This window comes from Capsicum annuum, chromosome 3 (genome assembly GCF_002878395.1).
Source record: "Capsicum annuum cultivar UCD-10X-F1 chromosome 3, UCD10Xv1.1, whole genome shotgun sequence".
Taxonomy (NCBI): domain Eukaryota; kingdom Viridiplantae; phylum Streptophyta; class Magnoliopsida; order Solanales; family Solanaceae; genus Capsicum; species Capsicum annuum.
Window position 1 is genome coordinate 131,751,669 of NC_061113.1, and position 12,330 is coordinate 131,763,998.

The 12,330-nt window shown below is 24.2% G+C and overlaps 1 long non-coding RNA gene across 2 annotated transcripts; it reads right to left on the bottom strand.

Annotated features, from left to right (window-relative positions):
- Nucleotides 1–826: 826 nt before the first annotated feature.
- On the bottom strand, nt 827–3,276 carry LOC107866308. 2 transcript variants are annotated; one of them, XR_001672866.2, is made up of 4 exons: nt 2,746–3,276; nt 1,802–1,873; nt 1,413–1,480; nt 827–1,196 (listed from the first exon to the last, which is right to left on the bottom strand). It is a non-coding gene; the product is annotated as an uncharacterized LOC107866308 (long non-coding RNA). The 2 variants fall into 2 exon arrangements; XR_001672865.2 differs by lacking the exon at nt 827–1,196 and having other exon boundaries at nt 1,216–1,480.
- Nucleotides 3,277–12,330: the final 9,054 nt, after the last annotated feature.

The window sequence follows — 12,330 nt, forward strand, 5'->3', positions numbered from 1 at the left end:
TATAGTGTAGTATATATATTTATTGTAGTATATTTTATTTAAAGTAGTAAGTATATATTGAATGGTACGTATATATGTGTATATATCTTCTATTGACATATATATTTAACGTATACATGTATATATGTTTTATAAATTAGTGTATAACTATATATATAGTGTGTGTATATATTGTAGAATATTTTCTTTAAAGTAGTACGTATATATTGAATGGTACGTATATATGTGTATTTATCTTCTATTGAGGTATATATTTAACGTATACATGTGTATATGTTTTAAAAATTAGTGTACAACTATATATGTAGTGTGTGTATATATTGTAGTATATATATATTGTAGTATAGTTTCTTTAAAGTAGTACGTATATATTGAATGGTACGTATATATCTGTATATATCTTCTATTGACGTATATAATTAACGTATACATGTGTATATGTTTTATAAATTAGTGCATAACTATATATATAGTGTGTGTATATATTGTTGTATATATATATTGTAGTATATTTTCTTTAAAGTAGTACGTATATATTGAATGGTACGTATATATGTGTATATATCTTCTATAGATGTATATATTTAATGTATACATGTGTATATATTTTATAAATTATTATATATATCATTATATTGCAGTATATATCTTGTATTATATGTTTTATTTAGAGTAACATATATATTTAACTAACGTATAGTCGTATACACGATTACTTGTGTAATTGTGTATATGTGTATATACTTTTTAAATTCTAATGTAGTATATACTATATATATAGTGTATATATATTGTTTAACGTATTTAAAATGTATATAGGAGGGTATATATAGCGTATATTGAAAAAAACATTTTTTTTTATTTTTTACCGGTTTTGGCCGGAATTTTAACCGGATTTAGGTGGGTTAGGCCGGGTTGGGCTAAGTGGACCGGTTCAGGGTTGTTTTTAAAAAATTTACTGTTGAACCCAGACCCGGCCCACCTAACCACAACTCGGCCCAGACCAGCCCACAACCCAGCTAAATTTCACGGGCCGGTTCAGGTTATTTTCTATGTTGGTTAAAAGGTGATGAATTCTTTGGTTTTGCATTAGAAACAAGCAGTATGTTCATGAATCTAGTTACAATTTACAAGTAAGCTAGCAACTGTGATCCAACTACAAATTCAGCATCTGCAACTACCATCCTTTCCTGAAGCTGTAAAATGAGCATTTGATGATCAGACATCACGTCCAAGATTAAAATTTATTAATGAAATCTTTACTTCTAGCTCTAAAGGGCACATATAAGTTGGTTACACATAGTTGATATAATTCTGAAATACAAAATTTGTCCATAAATTTACTTTAAATAATGTCAAGAAGCAAACATGTCAAACATGAACTGCTCCTTGGCTCATAGAACAATACTTACAGCTTCATAGTGTCTTTCTGTTCAAGTGCAAGTAGTCTGCATCTTCACAGACGTGTATTTGACCTTGCCTGCATTAAATGTTGTAAGTTGCAAAATAAAAGGTTTAAATTGCAAGAAGATAAACAGTAAATGAATTTATTTAATTGCAAGCTCATAGTAATTATCCAAATGTAAATACATCAATTCTAAGTAAGAAAAGATTTTATTTTTGCTAGCACAAGATTAATATACAATATTTTAGTAGTAAAACAAACATTAGCTGCAAACAACTATCAAAATTTAAATGCACATAAGAAATATTCAAAAGTATCTTTTAAGATAAATGGGTGTTTCACCTTCTCTATAGTTCCTCCCAGGAAACAGAGTTTAAGAAAAAAGTGAGAGCTTACTTAGAACCATATCCAGACAACACCTCAGCAGGTTCTCCTTTTGTAACAGCAACAACAAGCTCATTCTCAAATCTGTTAGCATGGATTTAACTTGTTAAGCCAGCGAAAGCAAATTTATCTTTCAAACTTGATTTCTAACTAATGTAAACAACTATAGTTCCAGCAGATCTTTCCATTGTAACCTTATTGTGCATCCTGAAAATCTATATCTGTAGTACATAGGTTGAACCCCATGCTTACAGTCAGGGCTCTTAAGTTTGGTGCGCATGTCTATATATAACATTTCTCTATTATCATACACGATGCTGGATGCATTGACAAACACTCAAGTAGGCACACAATAGGAAATTTAACACTTTTAGTTATACCGAGTCATTAAAATCAATACATAAGAACATAATAAATGAGACAAATAGTTTCTGGTTGAAGACATTATTTTTTTAGTTCAAATTGAATGCCCGTACTAAAACATGTTTGAACATATAACTGGGGGCAGGAGAAAATTTACGTCGTGTTCACATAACAACTGCACATTTAGGGATTTGGTAGCTAGTTAGAACTACACAATTATTAGTAATGCAAATATTAGTTATTCTGATATTAGCTATTCCATCTTTTTCCCAAGATGAGATAATATATCAAATGACCCCTAGTCCTAAGGCTTTACACCAAAAATTCTAACCTAAACAATTTTTTTTAAAAAAAAAAAAAAGGCAGAAAACAATATTTATCTTCCATGCAATAAAATAAAATTAGCAAACACTATGTTAAACAATGATGAAAAAATTAAACGTTGTACAATAATTCAATCATATTATATGTTATTATATCAGAAATGCTAAGAGATATGCTTAAGAGCAATTTTTTTTCCAGATCTAAGGTAATAATACAATTATAATGCAAATTAAAATGAGAAATTTGGGGATTAAGGGGAAGAAATTTACTTCTTCCCATGTCGATTCAATGTAGGCGGCGTTACGGCAATTGATCTCCGGCTTTATCTATACAGAGAGAATAAGAGAAATACCTAAACTTGAGCTTTTTTTCTGTTTGACGGATTATTCAAAGAAGTGGATTGTTCTTGATCCGTGGAAACAGAGGATTCTTATTAGTGTGAATTAACTGTTTTGCCCTTGTCGTTCCTTCACTCCCTTCTAGCTCAACCCTTGTATCTGGGACAAAATTTGAAGAAGAAAGTGTAGCGTAATCAAAGTAACTGGTCTTGCTGAATTAGATGGTTTTAGAGTAGCATAAGAGAAGTATAAGTATTGATGAATCTTTTTTGTATCTTCTGTTATAGAATAAAATATAAAAGATATGACGAAATCAAGATGGATAATAACGACAACAACAATGAAATTAGCCAATGAAACTGGGCAATTTGAAGAGAATTAAAAGAGAATTAATCCAAAATTTAAGATAAACACTGGCCTTAAATTGCAGGGAGAATACCAAAGCTTTCATGAACACTTCAAAAGCAGAAGAAGAAAAGGAGGGTTTCAAAATAATCTCGAGGGCAGTAGATATTTTACTGGTATTCAATATTTGCCCATGCATTTGAACTTAACAACGGAATTGCCATTGGTAATTCCTTCCTTCGCATTTCTATATAGTAGACCAGATGTATGTTGTTTTTTAGTCTCAATTTATGTGACATAAATAAATATAGATAATCAATCATATTTTTATTATGCTTCGAATATTCTAAATTGTTAACTATCGTAACTTATAATACTTTTTATGCAATTTTTAAATAATGCATTTTACTCTCCTAGTTCAAACTTTTTTAGCATCGATAGTCAATTATACTTTAAAAATAACTTAACATTTTAAATTACTGAGATTTATGATACTTTTTTTTAATTTTAAATTAAGTAGCACTGATATAATTTCTGTAGTCAACCAAATAATTTATATCCTTACAATTTTTTAAATTATTAATTGTTATGATTTGTAGTACCTTTTTAAGTATTTTTTTTTTGAACTATATAACAAATTATTTTTTTAGATATTTTAAACAGTAAACTATTGTAATTTGTAATAATTTTTATATGATTTTCAAAAAATACATGTTACTCTCCTTGTCCTAACTTTTGTGGCGTTGATATTCAATTATATTTTTAACTATTCTAATTTAAGTGACACTGATATAATTTTAAAAGTCAATCAAATATTTTATATCTATTAAATTTGTTAATTATTATGATCTATAGTATTTTTACATATTTTTAAAATTATATAATAATTTGTTTTAGATATTTTTATTTGTAAAATATTGTAATTTATAATAAATTTTATATAAATTTCAAATAATATATGTAATTTATAATAAATTTTATGTAAATTTATAATATATTTTATGTAAATATTGATAGTCAATTATATTTTATAAATAATTTAAGTTTTTAATTACTGTGATCTATAATATTTTTTCTTCTATTTCAATTTAAGTGATAATGATATAATTTTAAAAGTCATCAAAATATTTATATGTTCTAAATTTTTAATTTATTAATTATTATGATTTACCAAAAAAATTTTATTTTTTTTAAATATATAACAGATTAAAAAAATTAAGACAAACAAATTAAAATAGATGAAAAATGGAAGGAAAAGGAAAGGACCAATGAAGTTGTGCCAACGAAGGAAGATCAACCTCTAAAATTTTTATTGTTAATTATTGTGATGTATGATTTTTTTTTTTACATATTTTTGAGAAATATTTGGAAAATTAACATTTTTTAAGATATTTTAAAATGTTAACTATTATAATTTGTAGTACTTTTTATTATACTCTCTCCGTCCAAAATTTTCTGGCATTTATAGTAAATTATATTTTTAAATAATTTTCTTTTATTATTTTAATTTATAATATTTTTTATTTTATTTTAATTTAAGTGTCACAATGCTTAGATAACCATAATAATTAATAAAAGGTGATATAATAAAATCATGATTGAAGTAGCGAAGTAGATATGTATTGAATGAATTATAATAACTAATTAGAAGTAATATAACAAAGTTAATACAAAAAGTACTTTGCAAAAAATTAAGTGGATCTCATATAAGACGTCAAGTTAATTTACCATTAAATATTATTAATTTTGTAAAACTTAGATGACTTTATAATAGTTTTTTAATTTTAATTTTTAATACTTAGATGACTCATAATAATTAATTAGGGGTGATATCATAAAATTATGTCGAACCAACTGAAGCAGACATGTCAAAAATGTTTGTTTTATTTTTTATTAAATATTATTAATTTTTAATACGTAAATGACTTATAATAATTAATTAGAGATGATACATTAAAATTACGATTGAAGCATCTAAAAAAATTCTCGAATAATAATAAGTAAAACTTTGAGGAACTTAGTAGTCATTTTGAAAACTATCATTTTATTAAATATTATTAATATTGTAATACTTAAATAAAATAATTTATAATAATTAATTAGGAGTGATGTAGTAAAATCAGGCTTAAAGCAGCCAGGACGACCCTAAGCTGCTCAATATTGCCGCTTCTACGTTATATATAATTCTATCATTTAATTAAAAGCTTTATTTGTTTGGTTAATAAATTCTAAGTTAGACACATAATATTATATTTAGATTGATGAAATTTGCATAACGATATTTTAAGTTGTTCAAACTTTTATTACATTGATAGTCAATTATATATTAAAAATAATTTAAGTTATTAATTATTGTGATTTATAATTTTTTTTTCTATTCTACTAATTAAAAGTGACATAGTAAAATTATTATAAAAAGTACTTGTGAATTTTTTTTAAATGGCTCCAATAAGACCTCATGTTAATTTAAAACATCAAAACTTAATTTATCATTTTACGTCTATTTTATCTTTTTATTAAATATTATTAATTTTTAATACTTAAATGACCTATAATAATTAAATATGGGTAATTTAGTAAAATTATGATTGAAGTAATTGAAACAGTCATGTCATAAATATATATTTTAGTTTTTTAATAAATATTATTAATTTTTAATACGTAAATGACTAATAATAATTACTTAGGGGTAATATAGTAAAATCACGATTGAAACAGCTGAGGCAGACATGTTGAACATGAGCAGCCTACTTTAGTTACTTATTGCGACTTCTTATACAGGATACTAATAATATTATTTTTTAATGCTTAAATAACCATAATAAGTAATTAGGGATGATATAGTAAAATCACGATTAGAGTCGCGAAGCTGACATGTATTAAAAGCGATATAGCATAATAACTATATAAAACTACTTGTGAAAATAACCTAAGTGAGCCTCATATAAGACGTCAAGCTAATTTAAAACATCAAGAGTTAATTTATTATTTTATGTCTATTTCATCTTTTTTATTAAATATTATTGATTTTTTAATACTTAAATAACTTATAAGAATTAATTAGGGGTGATATGGTAAAATTATGGTTGAAGCAGCTAAAGCAGACATGTTAGAAATGTATATTTTACTTATTTATATTAAATATTATTAATTTTTTAATACGTAAATAACTTATAATAATTAATTAAAGCTAATACGATAAAAACACGTTTGTAGCAGCTGAAGCAGGCAACTGAAACAGGCATGCCGACCTGCTACCTACTTCAGCATGAAACTCCCTCTTATATTTAACTATTAAATTTAAGTGGCACAGTGCTTAGATGACCATAATAATTAATAAGGGGTGATATAATAAAATCATGATTGAAGCAGCGAAGTAGACATGTATTGAATGAATTATAATAACTAATTAGAAGTGATATAACAAAATTAATATAAAAAATTAAGTGGATCTAATATAAGACATCAAGTTAACTTATTATTAAATATTATTAATTTTTTAAAACTTAGATAACTTTATAATAATTTTTTAACATTAATTTTTAATACTTAGATGACTCATAATAATAACTATGGGTGATATTGTAAAATTACGGTGAACCAACCGAAGCAGACATGTCAAAAATATTTATCTTTTTTAATTAAATATTATTAATTTTTATTACGTAAATGAATTGTAATAATTAATTAAAGGTGATATATTAAAATTACAATTGAAGCAGCTAAAAAAAAATTCAATTAATAATAAGTGGAACTTTGAGGAACTTAGTAGTCATTTTGAAAACTATTCTTTTATTAAATATTATTAATATTATAATACTTAAATGAAATAATTTATAATAATTAATAATTAATTAGGGTAATATAGTAAAATTATGTTTGAAGCAACTTATGAAGCAGGCAGAGCAGCCAGGATGACCTTAAGCTGCTCAAGATTGCCGCTTCTATTATCCTAAGTGAGCCTCATATAAGACGTCAAACTAATTTAAAACATCAAGAGTTAATTTATTATTTTATGTCTATTTCATCTTTTTTATTAAATATTATTAGTTTTTTAATACTTAAATGACTTACAAGAATTAATTAGGGGTGATATGGTAAGATTATCGTTGAAGCAGCTAAAGCAGACAGGTCAGAGATGTATATTTTAATTATTTGTACTAAATATTATTAATTTTCTAATATATAAATAACTTATAATAATTAATTAAAGGTGATACAGTAAAAACACGTTTGTAGCAGCTGAAGCAGGTAGCTGAAATAGGCATGCTGACCTACTGCCTGCTTCAGCATGAAACACCCTCTTATATATAACTATTCAATTTAAGTGACACAGTTCTTAGATGACCATAATAATTAATAAGGGGTGATATAATAAAATCGTGATTGAAGCAGCGAAGTAGACATGTATTTAATGAATTATAATAACTAATTAGAAGTGACATAACAAAATTAATATAAACAAATTCTTTTGAAAAAATTAAGTGGATCTAATATGAGACCTCAAGTTAATTTATTATTAAATATTATTAATTTTTTTAAATTTAGATAACTTTATAATAATTTTTTAACATTAATTTTTAATACTTAAATGACTCATAATAATTAATTAGGGGTGATATAGTAAAATTACGTCGAACCAATCGAAGAAGTCATGTAAAAAATATTGTCTTTTTGTAATTAAATATTATTAATTTTTATACGTAAATGACTTATACTAATTAATTAAAGGTGATACATTAAAATTACGATTGAAGCAGCTAAAAAAATGTTTTTGAATAATAATAAGTGAAACTTTGAGGAACTTAGTAGTCATTTTGAAAAATATTCTTTTATTAAATATTATTAATATTATAACACTTAAATTAAATAATTTATAATAATTAATTAAGGGTGATATAGTAAAATTATATTTGAAGCAGATGATGAAGCAGGCAGCTGAAGCAGCCAGGACGACCCTAAGCTGCTCAAGATTGCCGCTTCTATTATAGAGTAATGTATACTTTATATATAAGGAAGAATCTCACTTTTTGGTAGTCCCAAAAATATTTTACTGCAACTAGATAGTCACACATGTTTATTTTTTTCCATACATATTGTTATATTTATCTTCATTTATTAATTTATAATATTTTTATTTATATATATTTATAATTTAATCATACATAGTAGTTATTTGTTTTTATAAATCTCTTCTTGTTCCTTATTAGATTACTTGTTCTTTTTAACTTATTTCTTATATTAAAAATTAATTATTTTACTTTCTTAGTTATTTTAGTAAATCACAAAATATTTATAACTTTTTTCTATATTATTATTATTATTATTAGATAATTACATAAAGTATTAATAGACAAATTTAAATTTTTTGGTATGTTTGACAAAAAAAATTATTTCAAAATAGTTGACATGTTTAAATGAACAAGAAAATTCTTTTTTCAATCATACCCTTAGTAATTAATTCTCAAATTAATTGAACAAGATTCGTATAATCAATATTAAAAACATAATAGGATTATATTAGTCAATTTACGCCTTTTATTATTTTTTTCTTAAGATTTATGCAAATTGTATACATGTCAATTATTTTAAAATTAAAGCAGTACGTGGCAACTATCTTGAGATGGAGAGAATATTAATTAAGAATAATTTAGTAAAAATATATTTTACTTTCAAAAGGTGAGTGACTTCCAAAGGATTGTACACATTAAAAATACCTTATTGTGAATGGCAATAAAGTGAAAAGAAAAATGCTTTAAAAAATTACACTATACTCAAAAATAAAAAAATATAACATTAGTTATTACTAATCATTTTCTTTTTTAACCACAAGAAAAATCAAAAATTAAAAGAGGGGAGGGGGCAGGTTTGAGAAGGCCAGATAAAGGCATGGGTAATACACTAATCTAACAAAAGTAGTACTATGTTAAGTTATTAGTCGAGTTAAAAAAGCAAGTAAAAAGGAATTGAGGGAGTACCCTTTTTTCTCTCTTTTTCATTTTGTTTGACCTTTATACTAAAAATAAAATTCTCTTTTTATTTATTATTTTGCTATTCAAGAGAGATTTATTATTTTCGTTCAATATTATTGTTATCATTAAGTGACTACATAACTATATTTAATATAAGTGAGGACCTTAGGGGTTTGGTCGTCCTCAATTGCCCGTAATTGTCAATCATATACTTTTAAAATATAATCATCGAGGTAAATAAACAAACTCCTATTAAATATTTTTTTAATGAGAGTGTCAAATCAACAAATGTAAGACAAAATGAAATGGATAGACTACATTATTTATTTATTTTTACATTTTAGAAGCATCATCTCTTTGCTCTCTTTCACCATTTCTAGGTATTTATAGATTTCTATTAAATTTATTAACATTATAAATAGAATAATTTTTATGAACTTATTACAAAATTTAATGCTATCTTTTATGACATTATTTAAATATTACATGTATTAAGTATATATGTATATTTAAGTTTTACTTATCTCTTATTCTTAATTGTCTATATGGATAAATGAGTTTTGTCATTAATTATTATTTCGAAATTATAATTGAATTACAATATAAATGGATGATCTTTTAGAAATTTATTATAGAATACCTCTATTTTTTTATCAATCTTTTTGATTACTTATATTAAAAGATGATGTAGTTTTAATTGATGAGACGTGGGTGTGTGTGTGAATGATAAGTTAGAGGTGTGGAGACAGACCCTTGAGTCTAAAAAGTTCAGGTTGAGTAGGAGCAAGACAGAATATTTAGAATACAAGTTTAATATTAAAATATATCTATAAAACTATCCCTCTCTATGATTTTACTTGTATAAATAGATATTAAAGCTTTATTATTAATAATTTTAAAAAAAAAAAATTGTTCACTCATTTCATTATTAAATGTCAATAATGTATGCACTTAAGTTACTCACTTTTCTTTTTTTTTTTTCTAACCAATAATGCTTATTTTTTTCTACAGAGATTTGTTATATAATTGTTTTAAAAAATCATGATTTGAAGAAGTAAAAAAGAAAAAAATTGGCAATGTAAGGGTAAATAGGCATTTTACAAAGTTAGGATAAAAGAGAGAAAGTGTCTACTGTTCAAATTGAGAAAACATTAATTTTTTAAGTAAATTTGAGGATGCAAATAATTTTGAGCAACTTGCACAAATTTCATAACTGAGAAGCTAATTGCTTTCTCTCTCACAGTTTTATCATATTACATAAAATTTCATAAAAAGATAGGCGGATACATTACAGAGAGGCGAAAGGCGAATATATTGTGATTTTTTATCCATGACCAACTAATTTTGAAAATTTAAATTAATCAAATCCTTTAATATAAGGAGAAAATCAAGCAATGTATCTATGCTTGATTAATTTTATTTTATTACTCTTTAGAATAATAAATTCATTAATTTTATTAATATAAGACAGAAACATATATATCTTGGTTATGTTATTTGATTTATTTTATTTTATTATTATTATTATTTAAATATTAAATTCATTAATTGATGTATCTATTATCAATTTGATGTATCAAATAAAGTAAACACTTAGATATATGTGTATACAACTGCGCATATATACATTTATATATATCATCAACACGTTCAAACCTCTTAGATACGTAAAAAATTGATGGACCTTAAACGGATGGACACAAATACATTCATACGTATTGTGAACACATACTAACCTATTTTTTATTATATTTTAGTTTACTATATAGAAAGATGAGTTGAATGATGATCGAGGTTAAAAATGTCATTTCAGCAATTTTGTAATTTAACAACATAATTCAACTTCAAGCAGTTGTACAATAAGCAAAGATTATATTAAATTTTTAAAAAGTCATTCAAGTTGTACTAAATTCTAATAGACAAGCTGAAACAACACATTGGAACAACAAAAACATCATGAGTCTAAGTAAAAATATGGACTCATGCCTTCAGATGATCATTAATTATCACCCTTATCAGTTTTTTTTCAAAAGGGAATATTCAATACCATACACTTTTCTTCTTCTTTTAAATTAATCTGAGATTTAATCTAATTACTTTTTGCAATCACTTCACTTTAATTCATAACATAACTAAAGTGAGTGTAAACTATTTATTATTTTAGAAATTAAACAAATTAATTATATTTTAAATTTATTTTTCCTATAATATAATAAAATTGAATAAAATTAGTGTGATAAAAACAAATAGTATATGTTAAATTGAAATAAAAATAATAAATAAAAATAATTTATTGAATTATTATTTTTAATACTTAATAGAGAATAAAAATATCAAGACAAATAAATGAATTAGAAGGAATGCTTGAAATTTAAAGTAAACTAAGTAGGCATTTGGTCATAAATATTATTCATAGTATTTCGGAGTACATTTTTACTTTATTTCAGAATATTTGTTTGGTCATAAATATTTTTGAACACTTTTTCACTATTTTTGAATTTTTGTAAAACACCTCAAGAGTTGTTCCACAATTTTTGAATTCACTTATTGTACTTTTTAATTTATTATTTAAAAAAACTTAATTTTTTTTATTTCAATAAAATAACTCAATTTTCATAAAACTCTAAAAATTTTCAAATTTATTTTCAGTTTTTATATTTTTTAACTTCAAAATTATTCATTTCCAAAATACTATGATCAAACGGATCCTAAGAGTATTTCCTAAATTTAAAAATCGTAGACCTTCATCTAAATTGAGAATCAAATTTGTATTTTATTTCATTTTAAATATTAAAAAATAATTTAAATAGTTGAATTAATATAAGTTTGTTTAATTTTGTGTTGTCGAATCAAATTTGATAAAAAAAAAAAGTATTCTTGAGTACAATTAATGTATATTGATAATAGAATATTTTTAGATTATCAACATGGATAGTGGTGCAGTGTTGGGATTATTCCACCTTAATCAGAGGTCTCATATTTGAGCCTTGGGAATGAAGAATATTTTGTTGGGAGCGCCAAACCCCGCAGTGCGCAATCCGAATTAGTCGGGATTTTAATACGAGTATCAGACATTGGGTGTAAAAACTAAGAAAAAAGTATCTTTATATTTTTAGGGCCTATTTGGCCATGAAATGTTTTTCCTTTTTTCTAGAAAATTTTTCTGGAGTTGGAAATTATGGTGTTTGGCCATGAAAAT